The sequence below is a fragment of the Corvus hawaiiensis genome, chromosome 5 (assembly GCF_020740725.1).
Source record: "Corvus hawaiiensis isolate bCorHaw1 chromosome 5, bCorHaw1.pri.cur, whole genome shotgun sequence".
Classification (NCBI taxonomy): Eukaryota; Metazoa; Chordata; class Aves; order Passeriformes; family Corvidae; genus Corvus; species Corvus hawaiiensis.
The window spans coordinates 19,952,125-19,974,821 of record NC_063217.1 but is presented as its reverse complement, the minus strand read 5'-3'; the positions used below and the strand labels follow the sequence as shown (position 1 = coordinate 19,974,821).

Sequence of the window (22,697 nt, the reverse complement as noted above, 5' to 3'; positions counted from 1 at the left end):
CACCAAAGTGACTAACTGACCATTTGACCAAGATCCAGGTATAAGCTGGAGCATCTCTCTTACCCTTGGGTGGCTGTCTTTCACTGACTGTAGGCTGAACTCAGCTTTGTGCTGCCAGCCTCAGGAGAAACACCCAGTGCTACCTGATGCATCTGGTGGATGCATGGCATAAAGTGTCTGTCCAGGCTAGCTCAGAATATGTCTCCTGAGTGGTGCATCAGGGACTGTGTTGCCATTTCTGCCTTGTGGCTCCAGACTTATGGTGTTAGTAATAGCAGTGAAAACAAAAACACATTTTCTGACACTATAAAGACCAAAGCAAAACAGTCAGAAAATTGGAGCCTCCCAGACCACAAGGAGAAATTGAAAAACTCTCAGCTTTTAGATACTGGGCTTTTGTGATACAAGCCAGTTCTGCTGTTAACAACAGATTTGTACACCTGCCAGTCTTAAACTAAATTATACTCAACATTATATTTTGTTGCTGGGTGATTTTCTAAACATTTCTTTTAGAATAAGGGTTTCTTTAAAACATAGACTGATGCCCAGTCTTTTGCTAGTCCTAATTTTACTGAAATCTAGGATAAGTATTATAGGCAATTTATGAGGAAGGAACACAAAAAAGATTGTGTTCACTTATATGATTCTCCTTGTCACACAGATACAGCATTTTGGGGGGCATTTACAAATGGTTTACTCCCAGATGTTTCCAATGCCACAGGGAAGTAGATTATTTTTTAACAATACCTTTCCCAAATATCAGTCCCAGTATTGGAAAGGAGTATTGAGATTAGCCAGTAGGATTCTTTTAACAAAGCAGAACTGCCATTAGGCAGTAGGCATATGTCCAGCTCATCAGCACTTTGATTCACAGCTCCCTCAAGCCTTCCAGCCAATTAAGAAAGATGTAAAAGGCTAATCAACCCTAATTTGTGATCTTGTTTAGTGTTAGGAAAAAAATATTAAAATATTATTTCCTTTCTTTTGTTCTTTTCTTCAACAGAAGAATAAAAGACATGAGCTTTCCAGAAGAATAAAAGACATGACTTGCTAACATATTGGCCCTGTATGGCATTTTCAAGAAAACATAGTTTGTGGGTTGAGCTAGAATGATCCTGGCAGCTAGTGCATACAATTCAGCAGCAGTCACTATCCAAGAATAGGCAGGGCTGCTGTGTCCTGGGGTCTTGGATTTGGTATGCTGCCACACTCACTCTTACTCCCTTCCAAACAGATAAAAGCATACACTGATGCCTCTGCCATCCTCTCTATCTATATCCAGTACCCCTCACATATTTTTATTATTTATTTGTATTAAAATGCCAGTATTTTGACATATACATACACATTCACACCATTTTACTGGGGCATTCCTAAGCACGTAATTTAAAGTTATCTAAAACCTGCCAGCAGACCTTATTTTCAACCTCTATTTCGGCTACAGCATAGCCAAACTGCATGTTTTACTAATCTGTGTTATTTTACACATTGCAAACAGGTTTGGCAATGCCTTTTCAATGGTTTCCTGAACACGATTTCATCTCTTGTAACCTTCACCTGTACACATTGCTTAGGTTTATGACCAGGCTCTGGACATCTCCTTGGTTTTTTGACAAGTTGCATAATAGCAAAAAATTTCAAGCCTCTGGCTTGAAAATGAAATGTCAGTCCACAAAGTTGCTGGTAGGGAAAGCTGGTGACAGAAAACCCCAGGGTGTGAGTGAAAGCAGCCTTGTACTTTGACAAGTGCAGATTCCAGCCTATTAATTACATTGACCTTAACATCAAAGCACTTTCGGGTACGAGAGTTAACAGCAGCAACACTGTAAACTTACTGCTTTTGATGTTGTTGTAACAGTTTCTAAAAATGATCAATTTAAAACAAAAAAAAAAAAGAAGAAAGATACATTAATTTCTTCATCCACTTGCAGTAGCTTGCATTCCTTCCCCTTGCCCTCGTCACAACCACCAGTTTCCCATCAAGATAGCAGGTACATGGCAGACTTTGTTAACAACAGAACATATTTACGAGTTGATTTGAGCCTTTGCGCTAGATATAAATTCCAGCCTACTTCTTGAAGGGTTCTATGTGCTCTAGCTGCACCCACCAGAAGTGGTGATGCATCAAACACCTGCACTGGCTTCTTACTGCAGGACTTGAATTGTATAAAGCTGTGTGGTAGGAGAGTGACTCAGGAGAGACAAAGATCACAATTTATTAGAACACTTTTTATTAATGTTGTGATTTAACCCCAGCCAACAACCCATACAGCTGCTTGCTCACTCCCCTAGCAGGAGGATTAGGAACAGAATTGGAAGGGTAAAAGCTGGAAAACTCATGGGTCCAGATGAAGAGAGTTTAATAGGGAATCGAAAAGTCATGCACACAAGCAACACAAAGCAAAGCAATGCAAAGCAATGCAAAGCAAGAAATTCATTCAATGCTTCCCATAGGCAGGCAGGTGTTCAGCCACCCCTGGGAAAGCAGGGCCCCAGCACGCATAACAGTGACTTGGGAAGACAAATACCATCACTCCAAATGCCCCACGCTTCCTTCCTCCTTCTTCCCCCACTTTACACACTGACCATGGTGTCGCATTATCACTAACCCGAGCTCTCTGCAGCTTCTGTGCCGGAGCACGAAGTGCTCTGATTTTCCAAGAGCGTCTCGTTAGCAAAGCCACTCAGCAGGGCAGCCACACACACACGTGTACATGCACAAACACACAGATAGCTTAGTAATATGAGTCGATGGCAAAGAGGCAGGAAGGATCTTTGCATAGAGTTCCACGGGAGCAGTTTATTGCTTCCACACCGTGAAGGATTCCAGGGACTAAGACTGAGAACACTGGAGAACTCAGGTTTAAGTACAGGAGTTGGGCGAGCATCAGGGACCAATGATCCAAGGGCAGGGGGGTGGTACAAAGGCACGACTAAGGAATGGGGACCAATGGGGAAGCTCTGGGGGAGTGGTGAGGGTCAAGGGCCAATGGGGGGAACCTGGAGTGGAGAGCTTTCTAGGACATGAAACATATGAGGTAGCAAGGAGGCTGGGTGGCCAACAGCCAGCCATGAACACAGAACTGGAGTACATTACCATAACAGAATAAAGCATTCTGGGAGAGGCTTCTTTTCTCACAGTGACAGAGATGTAAGTCTCTGGTACCAGGGACTGTCTTACCAGAGAACTCTGTCCCTTGTACCACAGGCTAACTGACCACCACATCACATGGTCTGGAATATCCCTTCAGTCAATTTGTGTCACCTGTCCTGGCTTTGTCTCCGCCCATCCTCCCATGCACTCTCAGTCTCCTCCCCAGCATGGCAGTATGAAATGGGCTTCCCACAGGGTCACAGCTTCCTTCAGGCATCCCCCTGCCCTGGCATGGAGTTCTAGACAAGCTGCAGAGTTCTCTACAGGCTCTGTATCCCCATGGGCCTCCATGGGCTGCAGGGGCACAGCTCCTTCACCAGTCTTCACTATGGGCTGCAGGGGAATCTCTGTTCTGGTGCCTGAAGCACCTCCTGCCCCTCCTTCTTCACTGACCTTGGTGTCTGCAGAGCTCTTTCTATCACATCTTTTCTCATTTCTTTCTCCTGGCTGCTGTTCTGTGCAGCTTTTTCTCCCCTCCTATATACATTGCTCCAGAAATACTACTGTCATCACTGACAGGCTCAGCCTTGGCCAGAGCCAGGTCTGTTTTGGAGCCAGCAGCATTGGCCCTGTTGGACATGGCAAAAGCATCTGGCAATTTCTCAGAGGGAGAAACCCTGTATTGTTACCAAAACTTGCCACCCAAACCCAAAACACTATTCCTTGGTAGTGGTAATATAACTCAAAGTTTTGTTGTTACAGATCTATATATAAAATTCAGTAGGATTGCATGTGGCCTGAGTTATACAATCTGTTGTTGGTGCTAGTGTGTGTGAGTGGCCTTGGATGGACACTTAGTGTCCTGAGTTTAACAGTTCTTGCAGATTCAGCAGAACCGCTACACTCATTCCAAAACTTCTCTTTTCTGATGATACATTCAAGCAACAGCTCCCAGCAAATGCTTTCACTCTAATTGTCCTGCTATTTTCTGGTAAGTACTTCTGTGTCCATACCTGTAGATTGCTTGTGGGTCTCATTCACAACCACTCATACAGAAACAGGACTTTGTGGCATGTCTAAGTTAACCCACTTTTGAGAACACACTGTGCAATACTTCCACTTAGTGTACATTACTAAAAAGTTTTCACAGGTTTTTCCAAAGCTTCCTGGCATATTCAGTTTTAGACACTTAAAACACCTAAAAACCAAGGATAACCACCATAAGAAGCAAAAAGATTTGCAATATTAGGCTGCTTTTATTTTCTCCTCAACAGTCCTCAGTGCCCAGATCTCTATATAACATCTACATGTTATTCTGGGCAAAGTTTTGGTAATGATGAATCCCAACTAGTTTGTTCTCAGAAGCAGTGATGTGTATAATTTTAAGTCCTACCTAATCTTACTATTAAAAAAGACTAGATACTACCTTCTTTAGTAAATATGCAAGGTATTGGAAACACATTTCAGATCAGAAAATAACTGCACTGTGATAAAAGCGCTGTATGCTGAAACTTGAACTGAAGGTCTCTATGTTGGTCACTTTATGATCTGATGGAAATTGTAATTTTGAAATACGATGAAGCTTTTGCATTCTGAAATTCTACTCATAGAGCTTGTGTGTGATGCAGTTTAATTCCTGACACTAGATTCTTCATTCTCCATTCAGTATTCTCACATTGCGCTGTATCTCTTCACAAAAACTGTCAAACAGCACAGCTGGAGTTAATAAACTGAGGAAGGTTGCCCATTACCAGTTACAGACATCCCTGTTGTTTGATGCTTTCAGTATTTCATTATCTCTGCATCAGCACTGGTACTCCTGCAACTGAAAAGCCATCAAAATAACACAGCTTGAAATGATAAATGAAAGCAATAGAACAACTGCAGCACAGAGCATGCACTTCTGTGGGCTTTTCTAGGTGAATAGAGATTTGTATCTGTGCTGTGGCAGTCTTCTACTGCACAGAAAAGGTTTATCCAGATGTACTCATTGGCTTAAAGCCACCGGACTCATTTTACATAGCCAATTTTCTGTAACTGCTAGCATACCTAAGAAATTACATTTGATTGTTCTTCCTGAGAAATAGATTTTAGAAAGGTACAAGATTTCATTTTTTCTCTTTCATTAAGGAGAGAGAGGAAAATACAGTGAGATCCAGGAAAAGTCCATATTGACCACAAATAATTTTACTGCAAAATTATTGTCAATTAATTGGAATAAGTCAAGTTAATTGGTACATTCATTGCTGAACTGAGGTTAGGTATGTGACTCAGGAAGGTACTAAATTCTCAATGAAGAGTTAACATAATGGATCAGAATTCTCTGACCCAGTTTAACAATTAGCTGGAGGTGGCGTGATGTGAAATTTAAATGTACACTCCAGAGGAGGGAGTTCTTTCATCCTTTTCACAAAATTTCACATGAATTCTTTCATCCTTAATAAACATGGCTAAATTTAAAACAGGAATGTATATTTCATTTTATTGTTATAAGCATTATATGCTTAGTGCCAGCAGCATATTTCCAGAAACTAAAAGTATATTTCTCTCACCATTTGTCAGATCTGCAATGTATTCATATAGCTATTGTATATAATTAAACATGTAAAGCAGAAGACTGAGATTGGTAATTAATCCTTAAGATTTTGCAGTAGTGTCTGGGAATTAAGCCACACATTTCCCATTATATTCCAGAGAAATCATTCAACTAAAATTCTTTCACTGCTTAGGAAAACAGGAGCCAGCTTCTCCACCAATTTGCACTTTCTGATTTCCTATGGTCAATATCTTTCCATTATATAGTTTTGTGTTTCAATCTGTATGTTTTTCTGTAGAAATTAGAACTTACGTACTGTAATTTCAGGTGTCCAGCCTTGAAGAGATGATACATCACAGTCCTTTACTGACAAACAGAGAAAACAAAAAAATTAAAATTCACTTTAAAATAAATGCAAAGTGCAAAACAGGGAGAGAGACAAATACTCCAGATCAAAGAGCCTACCGTTCTGATGTAAAAAACCCCATCCTCTTATAAATATAGGTAAATATTCTCTTTTGGGGTATTTTGTTATATATCAAGTGCAGCTAGTAAGGTGGTTTTTCTGTGTTGTTGGTCAACACCAGCCAGCAGCTAAGCCCTTGACAGCTGCTCACTTACTCCCCTGGTGGGAAGGGGGAGAGAATCAGAAAAGTACAAGTGAGGAAAAGCTTGGGCTGAGCTAAAGGCAGTGTAATAGGAAAAGCAAAAGCCTCGTGCAAGAGCAAAGTAAAACAAGGAATTCATTCACCACTTCCCATGGGCAGGAAGGTGTTCAGCCACATCTGGTAAAGCAGGGCTCCATCACGCTTAACAGTGACTTGGGAAGACAAACACCATCACTCCAAACATCTCCACTTCCTTCTTCTTTCCCCAGCTGTATATGCTGAGCATGATGCCACAGGGCGTGGAATATCCCTTGGGTCACTTGGGGTCAGCTGCGCTGGCTGTGTCCCCTCACAACTCACTGTGTACCCCCAACCTCCTCACTGGTGGGGTGGGGTGAGAAGAAAAGGCCTTGACTGTGTCAGCACTGCTCAGCACCTGTTAAAATATCCCTCTGTTATCAAAACAGCACAAATCCAAAGCACAGTCCCATACCAGCTAATATAAAGAAAATGAACTGTGCATCACTGAAATTCTGCTCATCTAGTTTTAGACTCCTGTTAACACAAAGATAGGGAATTTCAGGAATTCTTAGAGCTTCCTGAAGATTCAGCTTGCTTTGACATTTGTTGAGCAGTGTCATACATTTCCATTGCAGAGAATGAAATGATAATTCAAAAGTTTGGGGGAAAAAAAGAATATTTCTTCTCACAGTTTTGCATTTGGGCACATGCAGTATATGTATTCAGGGTCTAACTAAAAAAAAACTCCTATAACTGGTTTTTTATTTTTCTTTCCCTAACAGATTCTTTGGCCATACGTATATAATATACCTGGCATATAAAAACTCAGGAAGTTGCTAAGCCTAAGTATACAGATCTGATCCTGATTCTACCTGAATTTAGCTGCTTTTTAAAATTTTATTTTATTTTAAATACTGGAATTTAAATAGATATTGTCTGGTTTGACACTGAAATACTGTTCCAAACTTGGGAAAACTTGGGAAAACCACTTGGAATTAATGCAAGTAAGAACCAACTCTTCGTCTTCCTGGTCAAATATGTGTGAACAAATTAGTTATGTAGTTCCAGACACTTAGGAAGGAAGGAAGAAAGGAAGGAAGGAAGGAAGGAAGGAAGGAAGGAAGGAATGAAGGAAGGAAGGAAGGAAAAAGAAAGAAAAAGAAAAGAAAAGAAAAGAAAAGAAAAGAAAAGAAAAGAAAAGAAAAGAAAAGAAAAGAAAAGAAAAGAAAAGAAAAGAAAAGAAAAGAAAAGAAAAGAAAAAAAAGAAAAGAAAAGAAAAAAGAAAAGAAAAAGAAAGAGAAAAGAAAGAAAGAAAGAAAGAAAGAAAGAAAGAAAGAAAGAAAGAAAGAAAAGAAAAGAAATTCTTTCAGCCTATAGTCATAGTTCCAGAAACAGAAAAAACACTATGCCTTTATCCATAGTGACAAATACTTCTTTCCCACTGACAAATAACTGGTTCGCAGGTTTCCCTATTGGAAAGTCAAAGAACTGACTCATGAGACTGACTGCAAGCTGCACACTGACACCTTTTTTTTACTCTTTTCCAAAATTATTTTGAGGTAATTATTTTCATGTACCTGAACTGATTGCTGAAATTCTTTTTCTTTCCCTACTCCACTCCCAGTCTTTTTTTTCTTTTTTTTTTTTTTTTGTTAATCCCCTGCAAGTATTTAGAATTAGCTTTCATGTTGTGCCTTAGTCCTACTTTCCCCAGGCTTTGCAAATTCTCTTTTCTTAATAAACATTTTTTATCATTTTTGTTATCCTTTTTTGGAGTCTTTCCAATTCTGCAAAATCTTTTTTGTATTATGGAGCCCAAAACAGTGTAAAGCACTCAAACACAGTTTCACCAATTCTGCACTGAGATAAAAAATTAATTACCTGCCCCCCTTCTCCTGACCTAATTCCTCTCATTATACTGTACATGCTCAATATGGTATTTGCCATTCTGCTGCATATCACTCTGTATTCTTCTGCAGAGTTTATGGTTTGCTCTGAGCCTGTTTTTTCCTGTAGCCATGGAAATTTCTAAATTAGTCTTTCTCCATTTTACACATTAGGGTCTTTCACACTTCACTTTTAACATGATAAAAGGTCAATTATGCAGTATTTAGACCCTGATCACAGCAGGGCATATTGGGGTCTTCACTATATTCTAAGGCTGCAAGAAATGGAAAAAATGGTGTAGTTGGATGCAGCAAATTCCTCCAACCCTAGAGCTAAGCTAAAAATGCAAATCTCCCTTTTTTGTTGGAACACGTTGCCAGGGCTATTTGAAGAATTACCTGTGTTTTCCTAAGAAGCGGGGCTATAATTTAATTTTTTTTTTAAATTTCAATATCTAATGTATACTGTCTTCCTTAGCTGTATATATCATGCCATCAATTCACACTCTGTTTTCCTGCATTCTGGTAGTTATTCTTACTTCTTCACCTCCATTTTTGTTTTATTTTTTCTTAATTGAAACAAGGAAATTTTTTACAGAAATTCCTTTTTGATCACATGGAGTATGTCACCTTGGTCAAGAAAACAGAATGACTGGCACTGTACTCAGGGAGTACGAGTATCCTTCTTTCTTCCTTTACCAGTTAGACCAGACAGACCTTAAAAAACAGTGTAAATGCTTTCTATTCTCATGCTGTTACTCATACAGCCTCTAGGACCTTAAACAACATGCAAAGATCTTATCACAGTACAGTTAAAGGAAAAATCAAATGTTTGGCTTAATAGCAGTTATGAACTTTACCCAATGACTTTACTCAAGTGCAGCATCAGATACAGGGAAATATGATTAAAATATTTCTACATAGATCTGTCCATCACTCTTTTATTATCTCTACTTACCACATTCTATTCACGTGTTAGCAGTATAAGTGTCTAAATAGGTACATAGATTTGACTTGGGGTAGGAAAATAAAGCCAAACAGTGTCACAGTCATTCCTATAGCACAGAATTTGTTGCCTAAAAAGCAGTTTATTGTACAACTTCATAGTATACAATGCAAATTGCCAAGAGTGTCTGATGAATAGCATTGTACCAGAAATGATGGGATGGTTAACCTGTAAAAGGTGCGCAGCCACATAAATCCATTAGACCTGACAGATATCCAGTGATGAGCACTGCAGACAGGTAGTTGCTAGCCCAGGAGACATCAGAGCCTACCAATTTTATTAGTTTAGTTTTATATTGATGCTGATGCTCTTGGCCTTACAGTCATATCTCAAGTAACACAGGTTCTAAAAGGTTGGTGAATAGCCTCTGCTCTAAGTTATCTAGGCTTTCTTGCTCTTTAGTCAACAGAAAGAGAGAAGCATCTCCCAAGCAGCAACTCAGTTTTTCATAGACTCTTACAATTTTCTCTGATGATTCAAGGGGAAGCTTAGATAGGCTAATTTGAACCAGTTGGCTAACTTTCAGAGAGTGAAAGGGACGTGCAATAAGTGACACCAAGAGTCTCTCCAGGGAGCAGTGTGAACTGTTGCTGTGGGACTGGAATTTTGCTGTCTTACATCTGCTTAAGCCATGCAAAATGTTGCATGATTTACCCTTGGTTGGGTGTTGGCTGAGCTGTGTTAACAATGTGACTGCTACCAATTACAGAAGTGAATCTGAGCAGATGATGACCCTGGCAGAATTGCTGCTGAGTACTGATTAGTCAGCAGACACCTTGAGCAATTCAAGTTTATGGCTGAAGATCAGTTCTGTATTCAAGTGTCAGCCTCTCTGGCCACAGCTAATAAGTCTATCATTGATGAAGCCAGAGACACTAAAACTCATCTGGCAGTCTTCTGATCAGCAGAGTGCTCTTATTCACATCAGTTTTCTTCTGATGTGGTACTTTGTCACTATGAAGGCTTAGCACCAATGGACAGTGATATTACTTCTTGCCTGTAATGAAGCACTAAGTTGGGATGATGTGCTGTGAGTGCCGTCTCAGTACAGAATGGAATATTTGCATCGATTAGCCTGCTAGCTGATGGTCCTTGACTGCTTTAATTTCAAACGCACTACTTTCCATTGAAATGCCATAAAGGTTTATTTATTTATTACTTTGCATCACTAGTAGATACACAAATTCTTTGAACAGATTCCTGAGGCAATTTATTTCTTTTCGGATGAAAAATTCTGTACTTTTTTGTTAGGAGGCAGTTGAAGAATATAGATGTATATGGAAGCAGTGGAAATTATGAAGCAGAGAACAAACACTATTTTTTGACATTGCTGTTGACTAATCTACTGTTACTACTGTTTTAGGTTTTTAACTCATCTCTGATAAAGTTCTCTGATAAGGTGTCTTGGGGTGACCTTATGATGTGTATCCCATATCGCTGCCTATGCCCAGAAATTAACTTTTGTGCCTTTCTATGCCTCTAAACTGAGCCTGAGAGGGGGAAGGAAAAAACTGAGCAAAACTTTTTCAAAGCACTTTGCAGCTTGTTCAAGGTCACACACAGACAGCAATTTTTTTTTTCCCAGCTGCGGCAGGGGAGGGAGGAAGCACCCAGCTAGCTGCTCCTAGGACAGTTTTTTTGGCCAGTGGTTCAGCTGCTTTTTCTCCGGAGAGAGAATGAGAGTTGAATTTTTCCTTCCCTGGAATTTTGGATTTTTCCCCTTTTCTACTGGACTGCTTGATTGCTTCAATACGTGCAAGATAACAAGTATAACCTGTTCTTCATAAGACATCTGGTAAAATGATGAATGACTGGATACATGCAGACTTAAGGTTGACCTCTTGACTTCTACTATTCAGTAAGATAAACCGGAACAGGAAAGAGTTTAGCATTCAACTCTTAAAATCCCAAAGATTTTCTAAGTGAAACAGAGGCATAGAGCTTCAGTCTCCAAAAATTATTTGGAATTTCATAGATGAAGTTAAAATACATCACAGCTTCCATTTTGGGTGTATCTTTCTGATTATAGAGATTATAGACACAAGTATTTAAATATATAGGAATAAGAATATACATATATAAATGAATACATGAAATAAACTTGCCAGAATTGTTACTAATCACTTTTTATTCTTTTCACTGTGAGTACTTATACAAATAGCAGTAAGTTTTTCAGACTCTTTGAGAAATTTCCAGTACCCCCACTTTAATCTTTTAAGTACTCTCAGATGGAAAATATTTTACCCAATCTTCTTAGCCTCTAAAGGATCAGAGAATCCAAAAATCTAAAATCAGGAAATATATATATCAGGAAATATATAATGTGTCATTAGTCTTTGGACTAATATTCTGCCAGCACAGAATACATCCCCACATTACATTTACAATCTTATCTCCACACTTGGCTTCAGTTTGACAAACTTAAGATTAAATTATTTCATTATTTTATTGATTTGATAGGTAATTTTCAATAAGCCTTTTCTTTCTCTTTTTTATATGACCCTGCTTGACATTGCTCCCTCAAATATTCATCGACCTGTCATTATAACCCCTTGTAACCTTTATGTGGTGAAGATGACGTGTGTTTAACTCTTTTAATTATTTTTTTTCCAGAACTTAGTACCTGAAGTTCTCTAATCAATGACCATATTATAAATTTCTCTTTCCTTTCAATCAGGCAATAAATTTAGTCAGAATCTACCTGGAGTGGAAATGCCATTTCACATATTTCCCTGCTGAAATCTAGTATTACAGAGAATAGAATCTGTTTCCTCCAGGGTGACAGAAATAAATAAAAAATGTTATGTACAGCATCTGGATGATGATATTTAAAGTTATGTTCCCCAAAAAAGAAAGATATTTCAGCTTACATAATTTACTGAGCTCTATTTTTGTTACCTTCTTCTGGTATGTTCATGAAGATGCTCAACGAGATTTGAACAGCACTGGGATTTGTAGATCATTAGTAACACTACTGTGACAAGTAAAAAAAATCTAATCAGAGATTAATCATAATGAAACATAATGCCATTATTTATTTTTCTCAAGCTCTCATTCTACACATTTCTATATATTCCACATTTCTGGTGTCTTGAAAAATATTTCAAACTTACCAATGACTTAATAGGTTAGATCTTTACTGAAGTCAGAGGAATTAAACAGTGCCTATCATGCTCACTGCATTAACCCTACCTTCTTTAGCAAATTGCTGAATTTTCTTTGATAGCAAGTTAATTTAACATGATTTCTTGCTTATGAACTCTTGCTGCCTGCAATTCTCCTCAAGGTGCTAAAGGATTTATTGAAGTATTTCTCTGATCTCATACATAGTACTTACTTAAGAGACTTATAAAAACAAGTTCTATGAATTACCCAATCTACTCCCTGAATTCTCAAAGATGACATTTGATGGTTCTATTTCTGATGCAATCTATTTATACAATCTGGCCACATTGATTTCTTCAGGTATATAACATTTAAAAGATGCATCCTTTGTGATGATTGCATTTCTTACATACTTTTCTGTATGACCTGTATTTGCTATCCACTACTACAATTTTTACCTTCCTTCTCAAAAAAAAACAAAACCAAAACCAAGATGTATAAAATACATTTTAAAAAAAAAAATTTTATACTCAAAACTCCAGCTAGTGACAGTCCATCTGCCTGAAGCACAGTTATGGACTATGGAACATAGTCTATAATTATGGAAATTGTATAGAAGTCCAGTGTCAGAGAGTATGTATTAAATTTACTGTAAACTAAAAGAAGAGAGAAAAAAAAAAAATCAGTGTTCAATATTTAGAGACTAAGAAAATTCCAGTCCAGACCCAGCCAAAGGGAATAAATAGGTATGTTGATCATCCTTCCCCAGTCTTTCAGGCAATAGGGTTTTATAAACAATTTTATTCAATAACTATATGCAGGAAAAACAGGATATCAAAATAAAGTAAAAGCAATGTAATATGGTCTCAATTTTAACTGAAGTTATAATGTACTTAACATCTGACAGAGCACAAAAAAGGAAGAATGTCTTAGAGATTTTGTACTTAAGTTCAATTACAGCTTTCAAATATGTTTTATACTGTTTCTGAGTTTTTCCTCCCTTCTCCTTCTATGTGTCAGTTTGATCATACAAGAAAACAATTTGGTCACAGCTGTCAACATACAACATCAAAGTTGGGTTCTACCTCTTCACAACAGTGTAATAAAGTGCTGTGGAAAATGGTAGTAGATAGTAACAGATATATACAAGGCTTTACAATTCAAAATGTCTATCAAGGGACTATACAAGTCTTCTCAGTAATATATTTCAACATCTCAGATGTCTACTGCTTTATCAGCTCCTGCAACAGATTCCTAAAGAAACCACCAAGAGAGAATGCCTACAGTATGAAAATGCTTTGTAGACTCAGGTTCCCAACCCCTGGCTCTCACCGTCATTAATAGCACCAATTTTTCACTGAATTGAGAAATGCAAATTACAATTAATCCTTTTCTTCACATTAAATTAATAGTTAAGGTGTGCACAGATTTCTTTTAATCTTTCAAGTCAGTGATGATGAGCAAATACAGTTTTATCGTTAGGATTTTAGTTATATCCAAAAATGTAAAGGAGTTCAAAATCAAACAGAATCAAAATCCTTCATTCTATCCATGTCACCCTGTATTATTCCCCAACTCAGTATTTCAAATGTGACCCATATCCAGTTTGAAGAGTCATATTGTGTTACAGTACCGTATGTAACACAATATGATGAGTGTAATGGGCATGAAACATCAAAGAAATAGTGTATCTGCTGAAAGTTGATCCAATTTTCATTTGACAATAAATGCAATGAATTTTAACCTGTTACTATGAGACTTATTGATACTTTCTTATTAATGCTCTGAAGAATGAATTACATTGTTATGTGCATATGAGTACAATTATAATGTGATTCAGTTCCAGTGGGAATGATGAAATGTCCTAAAACTAATAATGTAATTTCCTTTTTGTCCTGTGCTGTCCCTTCCCTGTCAGTGTGCCATTATGTTACAAGAACTTCAGGTGCTTGAGTTCACTATAAGCAGAAACAAATTAATGAAACTTCACCACAGTGTGGGATTCTAAACTATTTATTATAGGTCCACTGAATTATTAAGTAACTCATCTGTCTACTGTCTGGCAAAGAACCTTTTGATTAAAATATGTATTGAAATGTGGTTTTAGTAAACTTAAATTCATAAATACTTACAAATCACATTGGTGACTTACAATTATAAATCTGTGTTATGTTCATATATATGTTAGGTCTGTGCCACCAAAGTATTTAATTTAAATAAGTTTATTTATATTATAAGGATTTGAGTTTATGTAACACACAAAATGTATAGGTCTGTGTGTGTTATTATAGGCACATGTAATACACACACACACGCATGTGTGTGTATATATATATGCAGAAAAGAGAGGGAGCAAGATGAAATTATTATTAATATGAACATGATTTTATTAACATAATGTGGATGGGTATTGCTAAGTCAGGTGGCATCTAACCCGTCAGCAACCTGCTAAGTAGGAACGAAAGGTCCTGTTTTCCATGAGTGTGGACATGAATACTGTTGGATGGCTGAGAAGAAAATAATCAACTCCTGCATCTTTTTCTGAGTAGTCATTGAGCAACAGCAGCAAAAATGAACTCTAAAGAATCTGTGTTGATGATAATATCTCCCATAGGTAGTCCTGGCTACACCTAACTAGTTGAGGACATAACTAACAGAATTGAAAGGAGCCTAACTCTGTTAGATATAGATGTGGTTCTTCAGAAATATAGATTTTAAACACCTATAAACAAGTGATGATAAGGCTACTAAAAGAAAAAAAAAATCTTTTGAAACTAACACTCACATCAATTCATCTTCAAATGCTGCCCTGCCTTGCCAACTGATGTCCTGTTTAAGCAATTTTGTATTCTTTTAAATTTTATAGATGTCTTTATTTAGTAGACCATTAAGTTTCAATGCAGTCTGGGAAATTTCTGATAGTATTAAATAAAGACAAAGTTCATTAAAACACTTCAGTTGCTTCATCAGTAAATATTGCCAAAACCACCTTGGGCTTTGATAATTTCTCTATTGAGTTGGCTAGGATGATCTGGTAAATTTACTCCTTTGAATTTGCAGAATGACAAAGACTCACATTTTATTCTCCCTGTCCAAGAGTGCCATCAGCAAATTATTTTGCAGTTTTTCTCCAACTTTCTTATTTTGTTTTGCCTGCTTTTTGTTTTGCCTGCTTTTTTTTTGGGTTGGGTTTTAGTGGTAAAACAAGAATGCAGTAATATCTAAGTTTGTAGTGTCATCAATATTCAAAGTAATTCTGGTGTCTTGGCTAAAGGAGAATAAAAAGTAGAGCCATTTCACTCTAGCAAGGCAGGGATGGGATTTTCAGATAACTGAATTCCCTATAGAACAGAAATGATACTGAGGACCAAAGACAGAATCTGCACAACTCTGCTGGTGATGTATTTTTTACAGAGTAAATTTAACTGACCTCTGTCAATACATTTTACTGTCACAGTTTTGTAAGACATATTTAGCCCTCAGAATGGCATATATGCCTTTTCTCTCTCACTCTCCCTGTCTTATTTCCCTGTACAGCTTGAGCATTCTTCTCTGAGATTGAGCTGAAAGCAGGGAGACACACCCATGCAGCCCAAGCTCTACCGAAACAGCTTATCCTACTATGTTAGAGAAACACCCAGCAAGGAATCTTAATCTACTGCTAACTGGAGTTATTCATCTTTGGAGTCAACTGAGTCATTGTGAGGAACATATTTAATGGTTGCTCTCTGCCCTGCAGCAGTTACATTTTTATTTCTGGATACAATTCACTATGTTGTTTATTCTGCATACAGCCTCAAGTCATCTAAGGCTCTCAGATCGGGAACAGAGCTAGTATTGAACTCTCTAGGACAGAAAACCTTTTTCAATAGAAGACTATGATTACTATTTGACCTATTTCACTTTGTTTTGAGAGGTTGTATGAAATATGCTCATTAGAGGAACCTGAATTTGGCTTTTTTCGATAGCTCCACAGTCAGCTTAAATCAAGCTAAACCACGCAGCTATTAGAAAGGGTAATTCTGTCCATAATTACCTTCACCTTCTCACCAGGGCTTCCTTGCTATTCTCTTGCATTAACTTTACTTATTTTGATCTATGGTATGAATCATATATATAAAAAACCCCAAACAACTGCTGGGCTCTGTAACCACTCTAGCTGTCTGTCATGATTTAATACCAAGCAGCAACCAAGCCCCATGCAGTTGCTTGCTCAGTCCCCCACCAGCAGGATCAAGGAGGAAATCAGAAGGGAAAAAGCCAGAAAACTCGTGGGTTGAAATAAAGACAGTTTAATAGGGAAAGTAAAAGCAGTGCACGCAAACAAAGTCAAACAAGAAATTAATTCACTGCTTCCCATGTGCAGACAGGTGTTCAGCCATCCCCAGGAGAACAAGATTCCTTCACGTGTAACAGGGACTTGGGAAGACAAATACCATCACTCCAAATGCCCCACCCTTCCTCCTTCTTCCCCCACTTTACACACTGACCATGGTGTCGCATGGTCTGGAATATCCCTTTGGTCAGTTTGGGTCACCTGTCCTGACTTTGTCTCCTCCAACCTCTCATATACCCCCAACTTCCTTGCCAGCACGGCAGTACAAAAAGCAGAAAAGGCCTTGGCTCTGTGTGAGCCCTGCTCAGCAATAACAAAAACATCACTATATTATCAACCCTATGTTCAGCACAATCCAAAGCACAGCCCCATATCAGCCACTGTTAAGAAAATTAACTCTACTCCAGCCAAAACCAGCACACTGTCAAAAAATGGAAACAGAACATGCAAATAAGTATGAGAAGAAAAATTTATCTAATTGCTCATTTTTCACTAAGCATAATCCAGTTCAAAAGGGCTGCCGTGCTCTCCTACCCATCGTTTTTCCAGTGCCTGGTTAGTATCAGATATAGCATGCAAGAAACTGCAGAACAAGCTAGATCAGAAAGTTCAGTGAAACAGACACAAAGACTTAAGAAGGGCAGGATCATATGAAGAAGGATAACATGAAGGAGAGCAAAACCACCTGTGTTAGGTCGTCAATTAGATTAGATTAAACATTACACAAAACTTCACCCTTTGATCAGTCTAACTTGATTGTGAAGCCTCAAGGCTAAAAGTTTGATTATGTTTTGATTCAAAGCTTCTTTGAATTAAAGTCAGATATGAAGACAGCAGTTCTAATAGATTTAATTTATTTCGTATTAACACAATTTGCAGTGAGCACCAGCAGAAGGTGTCATTCAAGTCATCAGTGTTACATACAGTCTCAAGTGAAAGCAAGTAACAGATACATTAGAGAAATATGGTGTAGGTAGAGGTGGAATAAAGGCCTTCTGACCCTTGTTTCCAAAAAGTCTTGATTTGGTCTCTGTTGCTCAATATAGCCTTAAATACCGGGGTATGATATTTTCCCTAGCATTTTTACGGACACTGAGATGCGATGACAATGAGTTTTGAAGTTCATTTACTGCCTTCTAGGAAATTTCTCCTATTTATGAAGCCTAGGGTATGGAGAATAACTGACCCTGATCTTCTGGGTTTTGCTACTTGGGCATTTTTTATGTTTTTACTATATAAACATGCTGGTAATTGTAGAAAATTTTTTTCCTGTTCTACTAATAATTTAGATTTTCCCTGTATTCCCTTTTCATTGTTCATCAATGATGAAATACTTTTCTTGAAATTGAATGAACTGTGTTACCCAGAGTATTCAGGACCAAAATATAGCACTGACTTTCTTGAAGGCATTACTTTATTTCCTTATTTACTGATCCTTATGAATCATCAGGATTTAAAGCATTTTTAAATGTAAATGCAGATTCAGTGAAGTTTGTTTTTTGAAGTATCTACAGGAAAAACTCATCCAGTTCCAATAAGGCTCTTTACATAGACTTATACTTCACAAGCACGATTTTGGATTTGGAATTGCACTTTAGATTTGGATTTTGGAAGTGAACAATTCATAATGTCTGGTAAAGTTCTGTGGTGGTGATGGTGATGGGTGTATTTTTTATAATACAAATCACATTCAGTATAGCCCAGGCTTCAAATGGGATATTCAATGCAGCTAGAAAAAAATGTTTCAAATTACGTAGTACATACACCATGTAATACATGGAAATTATATGCATTCTTCCAGTGCTGGATGTAAAAATCAATCCTTTTGTCAAATGCTTCTATTGTAGACTGCCATGTTGGAGACCTACATTCAAACAAAGGACTCGGAGGGTTGGGCACTTAGCTTCCAGGGAGAGGAGCCTTCTGTCATTCAACAACTCTCCTCAGTCGCAGGCGACAAATGAGCTGCTGTAGATAAGACACTTCAGACAGGCTTCTGAAAACCCTTTTGATAAAGTCTCACATCTGAGGTTAATGACAATAGCTAAGGTGTGGGAGTCATGTAATAAGCGTAAATCTGACTTGGAAAATTAAAAACAAAGAGCATGAAACAAAGAAAAAAGTAGCACTAGTTTGAAGAGAATGACATTATAGTCAGAAGGAGTAAATAATGAGGAACAATGCAGTATGATACATGAGAACTTAGATGATTTAAATACGAAAAGATGAAAGCTAGTTCAAAGCAGCTAAATAGAGAGCAGTGACAGGTTCCCAGGGAAAAAAAGGATATCAAACAATTGGGTGTGTCATTAAATATAAGAAATCAAAAGGTAAAAAGAGTCTAAAAGATAATTCTGTGTGCAGCATTAAATATGAATGATAAGTAATAAGATGAGAAAAGAAAAATCTATGTCTAACATTAAAAACAAAGGAACATTACCAACTATGCCTAAGTAGGGCGAAAAGGAGTCAGGTACAATTTATTAATATAAACAAAATCTAGAAGAAACAGACTAACTAAGAAGTGAACAAAGGAAAAGGAATCCACTTTCAGTTAAAAAAATCTAGAAGGTTATTCAATCCTAGGAAATAGGAGTGTTAAATACTTCTTGCTGTACAGTTAAAAGATCTTCTAGGCTGCTGCTTTTGCTCACTGTGCCAATAGCTCAGCTAACCTATCACTACTGAGAGCTCAAAAGTCATGCCTAGAACTTGCCTAGCCCATGTACTTATTTACAGGAGACATCTGAGGCCCAGATGATGATTTTGTAAGAAAAGTCAAAGCAAGAGAGACTGGATTTGCAAAAATACTTGAGGCACCAAAAGTTACAGATTAGAAGCACCCCAAAATCTCATAATGCGATCTCACAAATACTTGTGAAACTCTGGACCCTAACTGATGCTAGCAGAAATCTTAGTACTATGAATTCTTGTGGATTAAGTCCATGAATAATAAATCCCATCAGTGTTAAATCCCGCTGCTCCTGTTATTCCTAATTATGACATAACAACATTAGGAAACTTACATTTCTTTTTTTTTCCTTTGTCAACATGGATAGTCTACTTTTTTTCATTAAAAGAATGACCCTGGTCATACCTGGACATTATTCTAAGTTTTTGAGCCCATGAGAGTTTGTCCATAGTAAATATTTCCTAGTATATAACTTATTACCGTAACAATTCACCCAGGACTTAATTTTTGTCATAAATGGTGGGTAATTTAGAAAAACAAGGTTGTTGCTGAGGTTTTTAAATTTAAAAATTTGGAATTTTTCTTGTTTTTCTCACTTTTTCCAAATTTAAAAATTTAAGCATTCAAAAGTGGAGAAATTCCAGCTGGTATAACTGAACTACTGACTGTACTAACAGTAACTGCATGAAATACTACTAAAAGGACAGTGTAGTTCAGAAACTGATTTTTTCCATTTTGTAGAGGCAGGAGGATTCACTGTAGATTTGGTGGGTCTAGGAACATCACTTCTGGTTTGTTTTTGGAGTTTTTTTAATCTGAAAATCCTGTAAATCAATAAAAATAAACCTGCCATACAAAAATGTTTAATAACCTCACCAAAGATCAGTTCTAACCAGGTCAAATCTTTCAAATTATAGAAAGTCTTGTGTGAGGATGAGAGAAACAGGCAAAATATCTTGCAGAAACACAAGAGAAAGATAGAGAATATCAAGCTGTTAAAGTATCTAGGAGTACTGTTCTTAACCACACCTCCATCTTCCAATGTAGATGGAGAATGGTAGTTGGTCACTAATTCTATCTTGGATTAGCTTGGATCAACCAGTTTACTACAGCTCCTTGACAATGGAGTTGTAGCTCAGTGTGGAAAGGAGAGAGAAGCTCTAAGATACACTAAAAATAAGATCTTTTAAAATAAAAGATCATTTTAGCTGCATTATGTAGTGAATGGGAAGCAGAAGATGGCAAAGAATAAAAAGCAAATGTTCACAAAGTCTGATTTTCTAGGACAATAGAGAGAGACATAGATATGACATCTCTAGATTTTATGCAGTTTTATTTCTTTTACAGATCTGTAATCTGTTGAGGGTTTGGTAGAAGGGGTCCAATAAACATACTGCATAACAAGCAACAGCACAGTGGACAATTTAGACTTGAGAATGAGGGCTTTGTGGGATGAAAACAAAAAAGATGGTGTGATACCAGACTGAAAGAAGAAATAACACTTCTTTTGATCAGATATGGAGCATAGCCAGACTTTTACCTCTGGGCTATCTGTACCTATGTATGTGTAGCACAGACCAGAATGCTTCAAAGTCAGGACATCTTTAGTTATCACCAGAACAGATGCTGGAACCTATGCCCATATTTATGTTAGTAAACTGAACTGTGCAATGCTCTCTATTTGTTAGCATGGTGCCTGGCACAGATTTCTGTCTTAGCCAATTAGCATATTCTATTGAATACATATGCTTCATGTATATTAGCAAAGCATGGTCACAAACCTGTAGTTGCTGTCATGTCATTACAAGCAGATTGACCTTACTCTTTGCCACGAGACTAACTATGCTTGCTGTAAGTTGCCCATACAGGCCTCACAGAACTGAATTTTCTTTACCTGGTCATCTTAGTGGTACAAAATGCCAGACCAAACGATGTCTTGTATCTCTGGATCCTTCTATTCTTTTTAGTTGTAACAAAGGCATAACTGAGTCGCAGCATTCATCTGTAATAATTTAGTTTATCAAAAATCTTTTTACTGTCCTCTTTCCTTTGGTATTCATGTCTCAAAAGCATAAAGATGTTGAAGACCAATATCTGTGTGTGTTTCATTTCACACTTTATGAGAAAACCTTTGCTCTTTGAAATGTGAGCTTCCCTAATTAGCAGTTGTAATTCCAGATCTCTATAGATTCCCTAAATTCTATTTCAAATCTCCTAAAAAGACTACTACTACTTTACAGTTTCAGTAAATTTCAACTCATCCTCATATTTACATGATAACAATTTTATCATTTCAGTTGTTACCAGTCTTTCTCCTATCTCTTAGGAAAAATGTACTGTTTACCCTCCAACTCCTTCTAATTTTTCTTAGTTTTTCTGAAATTATGCAATTGTCCTACATCATAAAAAATGCTGTGCTAACTGATTTTTTTATTTCTGAACATACATATTGGCTAAGTTTCCAACAATAACTCTTGTATTTTGAGAGACAATACTTTTTTCCCTTAATAGGTAAACGGAGCTGATAATGATACACAGTCCTGCCCAGTATCTGTTCTAAAGTTAAATCAATCATTATATTCCCTCTCCATGAACATCAAACCTCTCTCACTTCAAAGGAGGTAATTTTTAATCTGCTAAATCTACAGATTCTGATTTAATTATTCAGATGTGATTTAACATATTAAGAAAATCTGAAGAGCTGTAGACCTAGCATTTTCACAAAGAAGAATATCTACTTCCTTGTTCATAGAATGATTCTGTCCCACTGTTTCTGTTTCATATATAAGTTCAGTTTATTAATTTGACAGAAATTTTAATGCAATTATGTATAACCTCTTCAGTATGATGCATGACAACATTTTGAGAGGTCAGGAGAGAACGAGAACAAGCAAAAAGATATCCCATGATCTTTTAATGAATAAGAATTATGTGGAACTGCCAAGACTTCATATGCTTTTCCAGGTATAGGGAATGGGAGGCTGGAGAGCAGCACAGTGGAAAGGGACCTGAGGGTCCTGGTCAGTGGAAAGTTGGATATGAGTCAGCAGTGCCCTGGCAGCCAGAAGGGCCAAGCATGTCCTGGGGTGCATCAGGCACAGCATTGCCAGCCAGGCAACAGAGGGGATTGTCCCACTCTGCTCTGTGCTGGTACAGCCTCACTTTGAATATTGTGTGCAGTTTTGGGCACTATAAGAAAGACATTAAACTATTAGAGAGTGTCCGAAGGAGAGCAACAAAGATGGTGGAAGAGCCTTGAGGGGACACCACGTGAGGAGCAGCTGAGGTGCCTCGGTTTGTTCAGCCTGGATAAGACAAGACTAAGAGGAGACCTCATTGCAGTCTATGACTTCCTTGTGGGAGGAAGAGGAGGGGCAGACACTGATCTCTTCTCTGTGGTGAACAAATGATAA

At 37.5% G+C, this 22,697-nt stretch overlaps 1 long non-coding RNA gene across 1 annotated transcript in view; it reads right to left on the bottom strand.

Moving 5' to 3' along the window:
- Positions 1 to 3,605: 3,605 nt before the first annotated feature.
- Positions 3,606 to 22,697, bottom strand: part of LOC125326795 — a 34,230-nt gene continuing 15,138 nt past the window's right edge. Inside the window, exons 5-6 of the long non-coding RNA XR_007204005.1 lie at positions 5,947 to 5,996; positions 3,606 to 4,919 (exon numbers count right to left, since the gene is read on the bottom strand). This is a non-coding gene — a long non-coding RNA (uncharacterized LOC125326795). The remainder of the gene's footprint in view (positions 4,920 to 5,946; positions 5,997 to 22,697) is intronic.